The sequence below is a fragment of the Sturnira hondurensis genome, unplaced genomic scaffold, assembly GCF_014824575.4.
Source record: "Sturnira hondurensis isolate 20B ecotype Veracruz unplaced genomic scaffold, ASM1482457v3 Scaffold0021555, whole genome shotgun sequence".
NCBI lineage: Eukaryota > Metazoa > Chordata > Mammalia > Chiroptera > Phyllostomidae > Sturnira > Sturnira hondurensis.
The window spans coordinates 3,306,492-3,325,107 of NW_028094186.1; the positions used below are offsets into that span (position 1 = coordinate 3,306,492).

At 44.1% G+C, this 18,616-nt stretch overlaps 1 protein-coding gene across 3 annotated transcripts in view; it reads left to right on the forward strand.

Moving 5' to 3' along the window:
- The window catches only part of LUZP1 (leucine zipper protein 1), an 84,900-nt gene that overhangs the window by 53,479 nt on the left and 12,805 nt on the right, over window positions 1-18,616 (forward strand). For all 3 annotated transcript variants that reach the window (XM_037032708.1, XM_037032707.1, XM_037032710.1), the window contains exon 2: window positions 4,006-4,111. The gene's annotated coding sequence lies outside the window, so the exon portion shown is untranslated. The remainder of the gene's footprint in view (window positions 1-4,005; window positions 4,112-18,616) is intronic.

The window sequence follows — 18,616 nt, forward strand, 5'->3', positions numbered from 1 at the left end:
GTAGGTGGTGGGGGCAGTAGCTGTCAGTAGGAGTGCACTTTCACTGTTAGGGCTGCAGAGTCTTTCGTGGAGGTAGGTCAGACTTACGTGTCCACCTGAGAGGTCAGAATTTGTATGCGGGGCAAGCTCTAGTCTGCAGAGCAGAGAGAGAGAGAGAGTGTGTGTGTGTGTGTGTGTGGTCGGCGGAGAAGAGGAAAGAGTCAGATGATGGGTGAGGGTGGGACAGAAGACCTGTGGTTTGAATAGCAGGCACACTTACTCTACTTAGCAAAGTCCTTTTAAAAGTGTGTGTGGCAGAAACGGAGATCACATGGAGGGTTATCAGCGGGGGAGTGGGAGGGGGAGAGAGGGGGAAAAGGTACAGAGAATAAGTAGCATAAATAGTAGGTAGAAAATAGACAGGGGGAGATTTAGAATAGTGTAGGAAATGTAGAAGCCAAAGACTTATATGTATGACCCATGGACATGAACTGAAGGGGGGGGTGCAGGTGGGAGGGGGTGTGTAGGGTGGAGGGGAATAAAGAGGGGTGGAAATGGACAACTGTAATAACATAATTAGTAAAATATATTTTTAAAATGTGTGGCATGGACAAAACCAGTGGGGAGGGGGGAGGAAGCTAGGGAGGGAGGTGGGTTGGAGTGGGTGGGGAGGACGGGTGAGGAGAAAATACAGACAACTGTAATTGAACAACAATAAAATAATTAAAACAAAAAAGTGGGTAGGAGGAGAGAGAGCTAAAGCTTCTCCCCCACTCACCCAGGACATCCCTCGGGTGCTGCCCCTGGTACAGGGCCTTTTTTCTACTTTTTTCCCTAGCTGTTGGCATTGCTTATCAATAATTCTTTTTCCTTCAGGTCTTACTGGCTTGAGGCTTCAGGCCCTCATCTGTTTAAAAAGGCCATTAGAAAACTATGATTTTATTTCCCTATCTTAATTCTAGCCTTCCAGCTCTCCCTGGGGATAGAGGTAGGGATAGATGCTGTTGTGTGCATGTCACCGTATCGGCGGTGGGAGTGCGGAAATCAGACCGCAGCGCCCGGCAGCCTTGGTAGGAGGCAGAGGCCGTCTGCAGGCTGCGGGAGGGAGGGATGGGGCAGTTGTGTTGGCATGGGACGGAGGATAGTTTGAGTGGAAGAACATTTACAAAAGCTTTAGTTTTATCACTAGCTTAGCTGTCTTTCCATTCTTCCTCAAAACTAGGAGTCCTCGAAGCCCTTTAAAAGGACTTTGCTAAGTAGAATTTTAAAAATTCTAAACAGAATTTTTAAAAAATGCTAACCATATATATTTTTATTTTATTTAATTTCCTGGGATGGCCCTTGCAGGGTGGCTCGGTTAGTTAGAGAGGCGTCCCGTATACCAAAAGGTTGTGGGTTTGATCCCTGGTCAGGGTGCACACCTAGGTCGTGGGTTAGATCCCTGATCGGGGCATGTTTGAGAGGCAGCCGATTGATGATGCTCTTTGACATCGATATTTCTCTCTAAAATCAAGGAGCAAGTCCTCAGGTGAGGATATAGAAAACAGATTTATCGGGGTGGCATTGGTTAACAGGGTCATGCAGATTTCAAGTGTACATTTCTCTGGTACGTGATCTGTGTGCTGCATTTGTGCCCACAGCCCAAAGTCAAATCATCTTCCGTCACTATGTCCTTGACCTCCTTTACTTTTTACTGCTCCCCCGCTTCCCCCTTCCTTCTGGTAATCACCATACTGTTGTCTGCGAGTTTCAGTTTTATATCCCACATATGCGGGAACTCATATGGTTTGTTCTGACATTTCACTCAGCATAATATTCTCAAGGTCCATCTATTGTTGCTGCAAATGGCAGTATTTCATCTTATGGCGGAACAGTATTCCGTAGTATATATAAATGCACCATATCTTTTTTGTCCAGTCCTCTATTGAAGGACACTGGGGTTGTCTCCATGTCTTAGCCACCGTGAATAATGCTGCAGTGAACATAGGGGTGTATAAATCTGCAAATGTTTTTGAGTTTTTTGGGTAGATACCCAGAAGAGAGATTGCTGGGTCATATGGTAATTCTGTCTGTTTGGAGGTTTTTTTTTTGAGGAACCTCCATACTTTTTCTCTATACTTTTTTTCATAGTGGCTGTACCAGTTTACATTCCCACCAGCAGTGAATGGGGGTTCCCTTTTCTCCACAGCCTAACACTTGTTCTTACCTGTCTTGTTGATGGTAGCCCTTCTAACAGGTGTGAGGTGGTATCTCATTGTAGCTTTGATTTGCATTTCCCTAATAGCTAGTGAAGTTGAACATCTTTTCATATATCTGACGGCCATTTGTATGTCTTCTTGGGAAAGGTGTCTGTCTATTCAGGTCCTTTGCCCATTTTTTAGTTGGATGGATTGTTTGTTGTTGTTGTATAAGTTCTTTTTAAAGAAATTCTGTCTGTCTATCATCTGTTTTTAGAGAGAGGGGAAGGGAGGGAGAAAGAGGTGGACAGAAACATTGACCTGCCAGAGAAACATGGATCTGTTGCCTCTCTCACGCCCCCAACCGGGGACCTGGCCCTCGCTGGACCCAGACATGTGCCCTGACCGGGAATCAAACCAGCGACTGTTCAGTTTGTGAGATGTCTGTCAACCCCACTGAACCACACCAGTCAGGGCTTGTGAAAGTTCTTTATGTGTTTCGGATGTGAACCGGTTGTTGGAGCTGTGGTTTGCAAATCTCATCTCGCATTCGGTTGGTTGCCTTTTCGTTTTGTTGTTGTTTCTTCTGCTCTGCAGAAGCTTTTTAGTTGGATACAGTCCCATTTGTGTATTTTTGCCTTTACTTCCCCTTGTCTTTGAGGTCAAATTCCTAAAAAGTTCTGTCTGACCCAGGTCTGTGAGTGTGGTGTCTGTGTTTCCTTCTATATACTCTATTGTTTCAGATCTTATATTTAGGTCTTTGATCCATTTTGGAAGAATTTTTTACAGGAGGACAAACTATAATCTAGTTTCATTCTTTTGCACGTGGGTTTCCAATTCTCCAGCACTGTTAGTTGAAGAGGCTTTCTTTTCCCCATTGTCTGTTTTTGACTCCTTTGTCAAAAATTATTCGCCCCCATGTACCTGCCGTTTTATTTCTGGGCTCTCAGTTCTGTTCCGTTGTAGACAGGAGTTTGACCCAGATCTTCTACCTTCAGTAACATATTTTATGGGTGAGATTACATGGGTTAGTAGGCTTTTCAGCTCTCTTGTAGAGAGAAGGCTCATTATAAAACCGAAGGGTACGTTTGCAGACAGAGAAGCTCTATTTTTAGTTTTAATCAGTACTGGGTTGTTCAGGGTCCTTTTGAGGACCCAGTCCAGAAGGCAACCCAATGAGAGACAGCATGGTGAAGTGGCTTTTAGGCCAGACAGACTTGAGTTGAAGTCCTGACTGCCACTTTCTAGTGAGCTGTAAGACCTTGGACAAGTCACTTGACTTCTTGAAATTTAGATGATCTATAAGGGAGCAGCATTATTGTGTTATTGGCTTATAAAACATAACATATTACGTGGGCTGTGGTAGATAACCAACTGATGTTTGTTCTTACCCACCTTCTAGAACATCTTATTTTTAGTAGAATCCTGGCTTTAGTTTTAAGCAATTGTGTGACTCACCCTTTCCAACCTTTAGTTCCTTTCTTAAGACCAGGGCATTTAATGAGTTGATTTCTAAGATGCTTCCCAGCTGTAATGTGCCATATGAATTTTTAGGCCTCTGAGGAATGTGTGGGTTTGTTAATTTAAGGAAAGGCAGTGTGGTCTATGCTGGGGCTGTGTTACCTGAGAAAAAGGGGAAGTCTCTTGCAGCCAAATGCCCCTCTCCCCTGGGAAGATACAGCCAGCTTCCTCCAGAGCATGTAGCAGCCGGACTCGGGTTCTGCCTTGTCCCTTTCCTGCCACCACACTGTCTGCAACAGCCTTTGGGACGGGCCTTTGGTTCAGCTTGCTCAGCCTCGGAGCGATTTGCATTTTACCTTTCTCTTGCTTCCTTTTTTATTCTGTACAGGTCAAGAGGCAACTGCCATTGAAAGATAGTGGGTGACTTTCCAGGACAAGAACCAATCGGGGGGAGCAGCCAGAAGCATTGACTGAAAGCTTAAAGTACCTAAATGGTAAGTATGTATTGCAGTGAAACCTGGCCACACTGATAGAATTGGGTAGTTTATGAAGCCTGCAATTTCCCCACCATTATAAGAGAGGGAAGAAAGTCACTATTAGTTTATGACATTATGAACCATATACTATGCTAAGTACTTCACATGGGTTCTCGTTTAATCAGCCAGCCAGTCTGACAAAGGAAAATTCTTGCATGACTTTTCCAACCTCCAGTAGGCCTAGCCACTGTTTACTGAGTACTTACTATGTGCCAGGCCCAGCCCTTTATGACATACGTTATCTTACCGTGAGGTAAGTGCTGTTATCACCACGAGGGAATGAGCGTAGAGAGGTTAAATAACTTCTCCGAATTCACATAGGCAGTAAATGGTAGGACTAGGTTTCAAACCTGGATTCTTTTCATTGTACTTTTAACATCTCTCGAGAAAGTTAATTTTTTAAAAAAGATTTTATTTATTTTTAGAGAGAGGGGAAGGGAGGTAGAAAGAGAGGAAGAGAAACATCAATGTGTAGTTGCCTCTTGAGTGCCCCCTACTGGGGACCTGGCCCACAACCCACGCATGTGCCCTGACTGGGGATGGAACTGGCGACCCTTTGGTTCACAGCCCATGCTCAATTCACTGAGCTACACCAGCTAGGGCAGAGAAAATTAATTTTTGGTTGAGACAGTGACTGACTTTACCTTAAAAAAAAGCAAAGCAAAGTAAAAAAAAAACTTCAATTGATAACTAGCTCCTTTCCCTAGGGTTCTGTGTGCCAGTATTTTATTGGTTGATATTGACCATGGCCATGGAGAGTACTCATGAAATAAAAGAAGCAGTGAGTGTGCAAAGGGTCTTAGCTCCAGGGCAAGCGTTGCATTTTATTCTAAACAAGATGGGAGCCACTGGATAGTGGACACAGTGGTCTTGGTAGCCAGTGGTAGCTGGTCGATGGAGAAAGCTTCTGGGAAGGTGGAGCCATATGGCAACAGAGAAAGAGTCTGGGAATAGGGCTCGGCACGGGAGTGATCGGACATAGGAGAGGAAGCTTAGTGAGGGACACCTGCACTCCCGTGGTCGCCCCTGCTGTGAGGTGGCATGGTCAGCGTGCCACAGCCTCTCGTGGGGGAGTGGGAAACTCCTAGGCCAGCTCTTGCCCTGTTAATTGGTTTGGGAGTCTTGTTCTAGTCCTTTCCCCGGAGCGTTTTTCCTACCTCGGGGAACTGGGTTATTACATTAATTTCGGGTTAGGTGGCGTGACAGCCAGTGATCTTTTGCTCATTGATCTTCCTGATGAGACTTTAGTCTCTTTCCGCCGGAGCACCAGTGTTTTGAACATTCTCGGTGAATTGCGGGAGAGGAGGAATAGTCATTTTCATCAAACTTACTCCACATTCCTATTATGCATAGACTATTATGCTGTATCCTGGAGCTTATGTTCTGATGGTAAAACTGACCACTGTACTACATGCCTAGCACAGTTCTTGGAAATAGGTAGACAGCATTAAACAAAAATGGAAAAAGTCTTTGCTCTCAAGGATCCTATTCTAATGGGAAGAAATAGCTACAAATAAATGAATAACTAGATATAAACAAACAGACAGATAGGCACAGAGATAAATAATGTCTGGTAGGTAAACGTGCTCAGAAACACAAAAGCAGGGTAAGGGGATCATGGTGGGGAGCTGAGAGAGTGCACCTTCATGTACGGTGATCAGAGAAAGGCCTCGGATGAGGTGATAATTTTAAGCCAAGGTCTGAAAGAAGTGAGGAATCCAGCCAGGGAGGTATCTGGGAGAACAGCATCCTAGGTAGAGAGAACAGCAAGTGAAAAAGCCCTGGGGTGTGGGTGCGACTTGTCACGGCTGAGAGCCCACAGGAGGCCGGTGTGCTGGAGTGGGGTCGGAGGGAAGGGCAGTGGGAGATGAGAGCAGAGAAGTAAGGGACCCAAACCCCACAGTGCCTTAGGGCCAGCGCCAGACCTTTGCGGTGCATTCTGAAGCGAGGTGGGAGCCACTGGAGAATGGAGAACAGAGGAGTGACGTGTTTCCACTTAGAGTTTAAAGTCTTATTCTCGTTGCTTTGGGAGCATGGACTGTGGACGGAGGGGAAAGGCAGGCAATAGTGGAAGCTGGGAGAACAGGAAGCTTTTGCAGCGGTCAATAAGTGGTCCAGGAAGGGGCGATGTGGCCAAAACTAGGGTGGGGAGCTCAGACCAGTGCTAGTGGTGGGTAGCCAGCAAGTACTGGATGCTGGATGTATTTTAAGGGCAGAGTTGGATTCCAGTTCCCCTGCAGGGATGTTGGATGTTTGTGGAGTTAATGTATGTCTAGGTCACATGGGTTTGAGGCTTTCATTGGGAACTTGACAGTGGTCCCTGGTAAAAGTCTAAAACTGTGTCTTTTTGTTTCTTTGTTGCTTTCAGTTTTATTTCCCTCATATGAATGAAATCATACAGTTCTTGACTTTTTTCTGTCTGACTTATTTTACTTAGCACGATATTCCCAAGATCCATCCATGTTGTCGTAAATGGCAACACTATCTTTTTTTATGGCTGAGTGTTGTGTATATGTACCACATCTTTATCCAGCCATCCATCAAAGGACACGTCTGTTGTTTTCATGTCTTGGCCACTGTGAGTGATGCTGCAGTGAACATAGGGGTCCATGTATCTTTATGAATAAATGTTTTGAAATTTTTCTGTTGGAAACCCAAAAAGGGGTTGTTGGGTCATGTGGTAATTCTACTCTTAAATAAAAAAATTTTTTTTAAAGATTTTATTTATTTTTAGAGAGAGGGGAAGTGGGGGGAGAAATAGAGGGAGAGAAACATCAATGTGTGGTTGCCTCACACGTTCCCCCTACTGGGCACCTGGCCCACAACCCAGGCATGTGCCCTGACTGGTAATTGAACCGGTGACCCTTTGGTTCGCAGGCTGGCACTCAATCCACTGAATCACACCAGCCAGGCCTATTCTGAATGTTTTGAGGAACCACCAGACTATTTGCATAGTGCTGTACCAGTTTACATTCCCACCAGCAGTGCATGAGGGTTCCCTTTTCTTCACAACCTCTCTAATACTTGTTATATACCTGCCTTGTCGATGGTAGCCATTCTAACAGGTGGGAGGTGGCATCTCATTGTAGTTTGGGTTTGCATTTCCCTAATAGCTAGTGTGGTTGTGCATCTTTTTGTACACCTGTTAGCCGTTTTTATGTCTTCCTGGGAGAAGTGTCTGTTCAGGTCCTCTACCCTTTTTTTTCAACCCTCACCCAAGGACATTTTATAAATTGCTTTTTATAGAGAGAGAAAGGAGAGAGAGAAACATCGATGTGAGACAGAAGCATTGATTGGTTGCCTCCTGATTTTGACCAAATGGGATCACATGTGGCCGGCCCGGGGACTGGACCGGCAACCTGAGCATGCGCCCTGACCAGAAGTCGAACCTGCAGCCTGTTGGTTGCAGGCTGACACTCCAGCCAACTGAGCCACGCTGCCCAGGGCTCTGCCCATTTTTAAAGTGGGATTGCTTGTTTATGTTGTTGAGTTGTATGAGTTCTTTATATTAACTCCTTATTGGAAGTGTTATACTTAGTAATTAAATAGAAATACTGAAGAGGTGCTGCGGGTTTTTTTAAAGATTTTTATTTATTTTTAGAGAGAGAGGAAGAAGGGAGGGATGAAGAGGGAAAGAAACATTGATGTGAGAGAGAGAGAGAGACATGATTGGCTGCCTCTCGCACATGCCCCGATGGGGGACCAAACCTGAAACCCGGGCGTGTGCTCTGACCAGAAATCGAACCAGCTACCTTTCGCTTTGTGGAATGATGTCCAACTGAGCCACACCAGTCAGGGCAAGAGCCTGAGGTTTTAAGGTAATTAGAAATAGTTAGGAGGAAGCTGCTTAAAAATAGTTTTCCCATTTTCTTTTATTAGTTTAGCCAAAAAGTCCATCAAGGGATTTTTCCCCCCGTATGATGGCTCTAGTAGTGCTTAGTTGTCTTTAACTTCATTTGAAACAATTTTGTTAGATTGCATTGTGACAGCTGTCATATCAGTGTGCATTAAAAAAAAACTTGTCAAAGTTAGTGAATTTTTGTGCAGCCATTTTAATAATCAAAATGAAAGAAAATAATGCAATACATGTATTATGCTTTATTATTTCAAGAAAGGTAAAAATGCAACTGAAGCGCAAAAAAAAAAAAAGATTTGTGCAGTGAATGGAGAAGGTCCTGTGATCAAAAGTGTCAAAAGTGGTTTGCAAAATTTCTTGGTACTACTGACATTTTGGCCAAATAATTCTTTGCGGTGGGGCTGTCCTAGGCATCGAAAGATGTAGCATCACCCCTGGCCTCTACCCACTAGAAGCCAGTAGTGGGAGATAGCCAACATACTCAAAATATCCAAATCAATAAAGTTACTGGTGAAAATGTAAAATGTGTCTTTTATTTTGCGGAAAAAAACCCCAAACTGTAGTGGACTTTTTTGCCAACCCAATAGATCAGGGGTTGGCAAGCTGATCCACAGTCCCACTGCCTGTTACTGTAAGTAAAATTTGCTTATATATTGTGTATGGCGGCTTCACACTGCAGTGGCAGAGTTGAGAAGTTGGGACAGAAACCTTAAGTTTTACAAAGACAAAAATGTTTACTAAAAAACTATGTCGTATATTTATATGAATACTGTCCAGCTTTACAGTAAGTTTTCCGGCCCCCCACTTTAAACAACCATTTAGAGCAGGAAGTGAATCACGGCAGCTGTGTCGGGGGAGAGGGTAGGGTAAGTCTGATTATGTTCTATTTCGGAGCTTCCTCGCCCACTACAAGAAGAGCTGGCCCCCAAAATGCCGGATAGGGCCACTTGGAGCTGGGTTCAAGAGCTTTGGCAGAAAGAGCCCCGAGTGAGAGACAGTTGGCACTGTGCTTTCCAGTGGGAACTGGAGCCGAGCTGGACACTGGTGTGTGTGTGGCGGGGAGGAAGCCGGCATAAAGGATGGGACTACCCTTCCTCCTTTTCATTTTCCTCTGATTTCTGAGGTTTACTATGAACGGCTTCCTTCCCAGACCCCACCCTCGGGCACGATTAATCACTTCTGGGCAGTAAAGCGTGCTGACCAGAAACAGGGTAAAAGAAGGAATCCAGGGGTTGGAACTAGACTAGTTTCGATGGTCAGGGAGGCTTCTTTGTTATTGTTTTGTGATTGGTTCCTTCTGATTCCTTAAAGGCAAGGGTTAGAGCTTAAGGATCCCTAACACTTGGTGAAATGTTGTGTGCGTCACAGATGTTCTGTAGATGTCTACTGAATAAATGAATTTTACCTGGGCAAACATAATAAATAGGAAATGTGGGAGGTACTTTGTGGGTGGTCCTGGAGGTAAGAAAGCATTTCTTTCTCTGGCTATACTTAGGGCCAAAAGTCAGAGGTAAATAACACTCTACCAGGTCCAGAAAAAGTGCAGCCACCATTGATATAATGAGAACAGTTTGTGTGGATTGGATGTAACCTGGCAGCCGAGGCGAGTGGACTGGAATGCGCATGTGTGAACAATGACAACTTCACTGTAGTAGTCAGTGGGGGTGGTAGATGCTGTTGAGTGAGCATGTGCACTGTCTGGCCATCCCATTCAAAATGAGTGAGTGAGTTGAGCAACGAACCTGCATTTAATTTTGCATTAAGCCTGAACATTCCTCCATGGAAACTATTTGGATGATTCAGAAGGCCACAGCTATGGCAACTGGTGATTGGCAGCTTCGTCACGACAACCTGCCCGCTCATGCATCACCTCTCATGCAGTTTTTTAGCAAAACATCAAATCACCCAGATGATTCAGCCCCTCTACAACCCAGATTTGGCACGCTGTGACTTCTGGCTTTTCCCCAAAACTAAAATCACCTTTAAAAAATATCTTATTTATTTTTTAGAGAGAGGAGAAGGGAGGGAGGAAGAGGGAGAGAAACATCAATGTGTGGTTGCCCCTCGCATCCCCCAAGTGAAGACCTGGCCCACAACCCAGACATGTGCCCTGACAAGGCATTGAACTGGCAACTTTTTGGTTCAGGCTGGTGCTCAACCCACAGAGCCACATCAGCCAGGGCTAAAATCATCTTTTTAAGAGAATAGATTTCACATCATTGATGAGATTCAGGAAAGTATTACAGGGCAGCTGATGGTGAGTGGGAGAACTGTGAAAGGTCCCAAGGTGCCTACTTTGAAGGGGACTGAGGTGTCATTGTCCCATGTCTATGTACAGTGTTTTTTGTATCTTGTATCTTCTTCAATAAATGTCTCTTGTTTCTCATATTACATGGCTGGATACCTTCTGGACAGACCTCATAAACCCATTTTTGGTTCATTTCCTTGTTTCCCCTGGGTAGAGGCTTGATCTTAACCAGTTGCTATTTTTAGGATTCTGCCTGGTGAAACTTACTTTAGGTGTGTAGGACTTTCAAAGTGCATTGGCTGATTTTTTATTTTTTGCTGTGAGGTAGATTGGATGTTATTTTTTTTTCCAGAGGAAGAAACTGATGCATAGAGAAAGATCTGGCCCAGTGACCTGGGCCAAAGTAGGGTAGCGTTCTTAAAAGAATGTGGGTTTCAGAACTACACTTGGGGTCACCATCTGGCGCTCCCTACTAGCTAGCTGTGTGACCTCAGGCAAGTTCCAGGACCCAATCCCGGAAGGTTTTTGTGAAGGCTGAATAGAGCAATAGTAACATCTACTACTGGTTGTTGTGCCTTCTGTGCGAGACCTCCTGCTAAGCGCTTCACGTGCCTGGGGATGAGCGCATTGTCTGTGTTGGATGAGAAAGCCTCAGAGAGCTAATTTAAGCAAAGGTGCGTGATGTGTCTGGGACCCCTAGAAAGAGCATGGGTATTAAGTACTTCATATATTGTCTGGTGTAGTAGTGCTCAGTTTGTGATTGTCCTGTATTTGTGCCCTGTAGACCTTGTTGTTACTGGTCTGGGTATAGTCAGAACTGCTCACTTTGTAAAAATGCTTAAGCGTTTGCAGGGAGGTGACTGTACACAATGGGATGAATTCTGTATAGAGAAACCACAGTGTTTACTTCTAAGTCTCAGTTCCTTAATTTTTAAAATAGAGAGATTGGTTTTATTAGGTGGTTTTATTTTAAATAAAAGTGGTGGAACTATTTCTGTACACATGTTGGCGAAGCCCAATATGCTGAGAAGCTAAAATCATTGTGTAACCACTATCGTGTATACCTGAAATTAATGCAAAATAATATTCAATGTGAACTGTAATTGAAAAATAAAATTTAAATTTATAAAAGAGGCTAAAATCAGTTGCTTTGTTTAAGTGCAGTTTAGTTTAGAAGCTCCACAGACTCAAACCTCCCTTGCTCTCTTTCCCATAGGTGATCCCTGAGGGGGTTTGCTGAGCCCAGTTTGAAACCAGTGGACTGAGTGACTTTTTAGGTGTTTTGGCTCTGAACTCCCCTTCTAAGGAGGGGAAGAAGATCTGGAAATAGTGTCTTCTTCTGCAACACTCGGCACAATAGCTAGAAGTAGATACCTGCAGAAGTGGTGGATTTTGTTGGTTTTTTTTTGTATTTCTGTCCCATTTCCTTGGCACAGGCCTGAACGCCAGAGGGGCTTTTCCACAGGGAAAAGCGCCATGACTGAGACCTTGAGCGTGCGGCACGGGGCCTGGGGCGAGATCTCGGAGGGCATCATCTCAGGGCCTGGCGCTCCTGCCAGTTGTTTTCTCCTTTGTCATCCACGAGTAGTGTCAAAGGGCTGACCAGCCGCCTGGTGACTAGGGGCTTGTTCAGCCGTTCATTCATCAAATTCTAAGCATTAGTTACGCGTTAGACTTCCTGCCGGGTACTGAGAATACAGTGGTGAATAAGAAACAAGCAGAAGAGACACATGAGCAAGTAAAACTCGGCTACAGTGTGGTAAGTGCTGTGATGGCACCAGTCGGCAGGCCTGGGAGTGGAGAGGCCTGGGGTTTGGGGAAGGAGGTAGTGTCCAAGCTGCCGGGAGGACGTGTTGTCTAGTAGGGTTCGAGGAGAGAAGGAAGTGCCAGTCGAGCTGGGAAAGGCCCACAGTGCAGAGAGCAAGGCCTGTGGGTCTGCAGGAGAACAGACCTGACGCGGCGTTCGTAGAGGAGGGGGAGACAGACCAGGTCATGGAGGACCCACGGTGCCTTGTTGGGGAGTTTGGGCTTCATTCTGAGAGCAACCGGAAATGGGAGGGTTTGGAGTAGTGGGTGTGTGACAACCCTTTTCCTTATATTTCCAGTAAGTATTTGCTGTGTATTTCCTGGGTTTTCATTTCTTGTGATGTACCTGTTGATTCATATCAGTCTTGAATAGGACACTAAAAGCCAAAGGAATAAAAAAGCAATATAATTCTTGGACTCTACTGAGAATTATAATTTGAGATGGGGCTGAACTAAAGTTTAACACTTTCCTCTCTGAAAAACAAATTTATGAAAACTTTAGTATAAATTAGTATAAGATTAGTTGAGGGGAATGTTTTTGTTTGGGGTGAGCTGGTTATGTTAGGAACGGCTTTATTGAGATATAACTTATATATCACACATTAGTTCATCCCTTTAAAGAGTACAACTTAGTGGCCTTCTAGAATATTTAAGGGGATCGGCTGCTTTACAGCACCCGTGGGAGCATCACGCACCCTTTGTCTTCTGGTACCTGCCGCCAGTTGCAGACCCTTGGTATCTGCTCATTTAAAATCAGCATAGGGCCCGGACTTAGTTTAGCCCCCCACCCCCTCCACTCTGTGTATAAATCGATCATTTTTTCCCCCTCACTGTACCGCTAGGCAAAAGTAAAAACAAAACAAAAACTTTTTGTATATGGCACTCACAACAGGAAAAATGGTTGGGAATGAGGGAAAGGGTTTCTGTCTTATAAAAATATATAACTTGGGGATAGTTTTCCTCTCCATTTTGGAGCAAGCTTGTAGGCTGGGAAAAGTAGAAGGGGAGAGCAAAAGAAGCGAAGACGACAGAGAAAGCTGTATGCAGGGAGGCAGAGTAGTGGAGAGGGAATTCGCCGGGGAGAGGGCAGGGGTGCGGTGGACGGGAGGAGGCCAGTAATTCCTGCTGTCGGGGCCTTGCTGTATGAGTTGAGCAGGAGCTCCATCTTGTGGCTCTAGCCTTGAAGTGCAGACAGTGGGAGGGATCTTGGGTTCTGACCTAAGTGGCTTTGGGCATCTCCGCCAATTTCACTTAAGCTTGTTTCTCTTTTGCCCTGGGTTTTCTTGTGGAATCATTGTTGAGGCAGTTTTTCTCTTGCCAATAGTGGCAGTTTTCTTGTATGGCGTAAATCTCTAGTTTTAGATGTAATCTTAGATCACTGATTGTAGATCTCCATTCTAACATATGCACAGTGCTATGAATTTGTCTCTAAACATTGCCATTGCTATACCCCACAAATCTGTTGTATTTTCATTTTTATTCAGTTCAGAATACTTAAAAATTTTTCTTTGACCAATGTTTAGAAGTGTGTTGTTTAATCTTTGAGTATCTATCTGGGGGCTTTCCAAACTGTTTTTCTGGTGTTGATTTCTAGTTTAAATCCATTGTGGTCTGAGAGAATAGTGTGTATGATTTCTGTTCTTTTCATCTTGTTATGTTAAGAATGTGGTCTATGTTGGTGACACTTCCATGTGAACTTGAAAAGAATGTATATGCTGCCCTGGCTGGTGTGGCTCAGTGGATTGAGTACCCACCTGCGAGCCAAAGGGTCGTGGGTTCGATTCCCAGTCAGGGAATGTGCCTGGGTTGCAGGCTGAGTCCCCAATAGAGGGCACATGAGAGGCAACCACACATTGATGCTTCTCTCCCTCTCTTCCCCTTCTCTAAAAATAAATTTTATTTATTAATCAAATAAATTTATTTATAAATTATTTATTTATTCTTTTATTTATAAATCAAATAAAATAATGTATTCTGCTATTGTAGTAATCCATACATGTCCTTTATATACAGTTGATTGATGGTGGGTTTCTTTTCCCTTCAAAAAGAGAGTTTTTAATAGGCTAAATGCTGGTTATCACTGAGTTTTTTTAAGGTACAGTAGCAGCATGGTTCAAATATTAATTGCAGTTCTTGGAAAAAATAATTTTAAAGTAATGAAATATAGAAAATGTCGGGACCACATTTCATTAATTTGAGTACTGTTGTTCTCTTAAAAGAAATACTTCCACCTTAAAAATTTTTTAAAGTATATTTTATTGATTATGCTATTACATAATCAATATCCCAGTTTTTTCCTCCCCTTTATTCCCCTCTGCCCTGCACCCCCCTCCCACCACCATTCTCCCCCTTAGTTCATGTCCATGGGTCATACACATAAGTTCTTTGGCTTCTCCATTTCCCATACTATTCTTACCCTCCCCCTGTCTATTTTGTACCTGCCATTTATGCTTCTTATTCCCTGTACCTTTACTCCCATTCCTCCCACTCCCCACAGATAACCCTCCATGTGATCTCCATTTCTGTGATTCTGTTCCTGTTCTAGTTGTTTGCTCAGTTTTTGTTTTTTAGGTTCAGTTGGTAGTTGTGAGTTTGTTGTCATTTTATTTCCACCTTTTAAAATCCCAGAGTTAAGAACCATTTCCAAGGGTGAAAAGTATCCAATAACTTCTGAATAGGAGTGTGTGTGTGTGTGTGAGAGAGAGAGAGAGGAGAGAGAGGTTTAGAGAGAGAAAAAGATCGATGGGGTTACTGGGCGTAACTGTGTCCTTACGGATTTCCTGCCTGCTAGATCGGTCCGTGTATGATAGAAGGGTGTGGAACTTCCCACCTGTAGCGGTGGGTCCATCAGTTTCTCCTTGTGTCCTGCCAGTTTTTGCCTCATGTACTTTGATGCTCCATTTTAAGATGCATACATATGTGGGGGGCAAAGTAGGGTTACAGTTGTTCTTATGGAGAACACAGTAATGAGTAAATAATGCAAGATAAGCCTGTGTTTTGTGTACTCACAACTGCAAACCGACCTTTGCCCCACCCTGTGTTCAGGACTGTTCTGTCGTCTCGGAGAAGTGACCCTTTTGGGTAATGTCCCTCATCACCCCCCCCCACCCCCGACCATAACTTTCCCTGCTCTGAGGTCTGCGGTCTGAAATCAATGGGGCTTCTCTCCAGCTTTCTGCTGATTATTGTTAACATGGGTCAGTGTTCTCCATTTCTTTACATTTAATCTACATATGTATTAAAATTTAAAATGGGTTTTTGTTAGACAACATACAGTTGGGTCTCAATTTTTGATCCACTCTGACAGTGTCTGTCATTTAATTGGTACGGACTATTGGTGTTTAAAGTGACTGTGTAGTTGGATTAATATTTACCATACTTGTTACAGTTTCGCTTGTTGCCCTCATTTTTTGTCTTTTAATTCTGGCTTTAGTGGCTTTAATTGAGCATTTTTCTAGTTCCATTTTTCTTTTCTTGCTTAGTGTATCAATTAAACTGTTCTCGTGGTTGCGCCAGAGTTACCGCAAGTGCCTTACGTGACAACGCGATGCAACTCCTGCTGTCCCGTGCGCCGTCGCTGCTGGTTCTTCGTGTCCGTGAACTGTATCCATTGAACACATTCTTATTGTTGCTTGGAACAGTTGATCCGTTAGATCAATTAAGAATACAAAAAATTAAAAATTTTATTTTATTTTAGCTCATTCCTTGCCTAGCACTTTTCCTTTATTTATGTGGCCTGAGTTTTTTAATCTATATAATTTTCATTTTCACTGAATAATTTATTTTAACATTTCTTTCAAGGAAGGCCCACTGGCAACAGAGCCCCTCAGTTTTTGTCTGAGAAAGCATTTCTCCTTCCCTTTTGAAGGATAATTTTGCAAGGTACACACTTCTAGATTGGTGTTTTTTCTCAACATTTTAAATATTTCATTTCACTTCCCTCTTGCTTGCATGATTTCTGAGAAGTCACGTGCAGTTTTTACCTTTTCTCCTTTATAGGTAAGGTATTGTGTCTTCTGGCTTCTTTCAAGATTTTTTTCCCAATATTTTTTATCTTTCGTTTTCTGCAGTGTGACTATGATAGGCCTGGGTGTTGGGGGTTATTTTTTATTTTTATTTTTATTTTTTTGGCATTTATCTTGCTTTGTGTTCTGAGCTTTGTGGTTTGGTATCTGACAATTAATTTTGGGATGTTCTGACATTAATGTTTCATGTTTTCTTCTCCTTTTCTTCTGATATTCCCATTACATATGACACTTTTTGTAGTTGGCCCACACTTCTTGGATAGTTTGTTCCATTTTTTCAGTCTTTTTCTCTTTGCTTTTCAGGTTTGGAAGTTTCTGTTGACATATCCTCAAGCTTAGGGATTCTTAACTCAGTTGTGTCTAGTGTAGTAACGAGACAAAGGCATTTGTAATTTGTTACAGTGTTTTTTGATCTTACATTTCCTCACGTGCGGTCAGTAAAGAATTTCCATTTCTTTACTGACGTCACCCGTGTGTTCTCACGTGTTACCAACTTTTCCATTACAATACTCAGCCTGTTTTTCATAGTTGTTTTAAATTTCCGTCTTGATAATTCCAATGTCTGTGCATATGTGAGTCTGGTTCTGATGCTTGCTCTGTCTCTTCAAACTGTTTTTTTTTTCTTTTAGTATGCCTCGTAATTTTTTGTTGAAAGTCTGACATGTTGCCCTGGGTAAAAAGAACTGTGGTAAAGAGGTGTTTTCAGTGATGGGTGGCAGTAAGGTGTGGGGTGAAGGAAGTGGTCTACAGTCCTAGGATTAGGTCTCAGTTTTTTAGGGAGCCTCAGTTTTTTTTGGTCTGTGAACTTCACAAGTGCTTTTTATTATCCAGTCATCATCCTCCTGTGCCTGCCACCATGCCCCCCAGCCTCACCCCGCCCCACCCCACCCCACCCCACCCCACACTTTAGGTGGTTCAGGATAGCTGGAGTGGGCTGGAGTTGGGTATTTCCCTTCCCCATGTGGGACGCTAGCTGAAGCTTCCCTGGCCCCCGGGTCAGTTAGGCTCTGGTAAAACACCAGTAGATTAGGCCCCCTCTCCTCGAAGTGTCTGGAAACGAAGTCCTTTCATCGAGTTGCAAGAAAGGAACTCCAGGGGCCCACGAGTGGGAGGGTGTGGCGTGGTGAGCTTTTATTGTAGAAGCAGAGTCAAAGAACTGCTCCCTGGGTTCCAGCTCTTTCCATTTTGCCTTGGAAAAAGGCAAAGGAAGGCAAAGGAAGGCAAAAGTTTGAGGAAGTTTTGTGTTCCTCAAACCCAGTGCAAGACCAAGGTCCGAAAGTTCTGTGCCATTGGTTCAGTCCAGTCCAGTCCAGTCTTTGTCACCACCCAGCTAACAGTCCGTGTTCCCAGCTGTCTCTGGCTGGCTGTGTGCCCGAGCACACGCGGTCTGCCACAGGACCCAGGTGGCCGCTAGGGCCGCAGGGCTGCTACCGAGAGAAAATGCAAGAGTGAATGGGGCCAGCGTGTTATCGAGCTAGAGAGAGCAAGGTCTTTAAGTTTGGGTTATATTATCTCAGGCTTGGGAAGGACCAGGCACTCTTTCAAACTTCCCAGTCTTTCACAGGCTGCATTGGGTCTTCCCCTTAACCTATTTCCTAGATCACTTCTGGGGTTCTGTGTCCTGTAACCAATGTGATCCTTTTCCCAGGCTAGAGACTCCCCTTTATGGTTGCCACCTTAGCTCCTAATGTGCATGTCTCATAGTAGAAGTACTGTCCCTGTGTCCTTTTTTTACTACCTAGCATGTGCCCAGCAGAATAATTTCCCCTTGGTTCCTTATTCCTTGCTCCCATAGTCTGGGCAAATGGACCTGCTGTACTTGGGGGGAGTGAAGAGTCATCCTTCCTCCCACACAGGGGGGCCAAGGCACGTTAATCCCCTCGCTGGGGCGACGCTGTCATCCCAGCGTCATGGAGTGTCCGTGAACGCTCCAACTTCCCAGTGAAGCAGGCTTATGCTCCCTAGTTCATCACTCTCAGTAATGTCTGATTCCTTTTGCTCCCTTCCTTTAGTGCTGTCTAGCTACTTAGGTGAACAGAAACACGAGGAGTTTTCTCTCCTCTTCACCGTGAGAGCCTGGTGCGTGGTACAGCTCCTGGAAGGTCAGCTCACAAAGTGTGGTTGGTGCATCCCCTCTGAGACAGGATCCCTGCTGAGAGATTGCAGCTCGTGGTTTCCCACATGGAGCCTCCAGCAAGTTGTCAGCTGCCGGTTACAGTTTTCCTGTGGTGGTGCTAAGGCCCTGGGGGCTTTCTGCTGGGAAGGTGGTGATTTTCGGTGTGCACTTGCCTGACTTTGGGGTGAAGTGGTTTTCTCTGTGACCTCAGTTCTCATATGGACCCAAGAAGAGTTGCTGCTTTTCAGTGTGTTCAGCTTTTTACTTGTTTGGACAAAGTGATGACTTCGAAGCTGCTTACAGGCTGGACCAGAAACTGGAAATCTGCCTCACCTGCTCTATCTAGGCATTTCACTTTTTTCCTGCCTTAAATGTTTAAAGTTATTTTTATTGTGGTAAAAAAATGCATAAC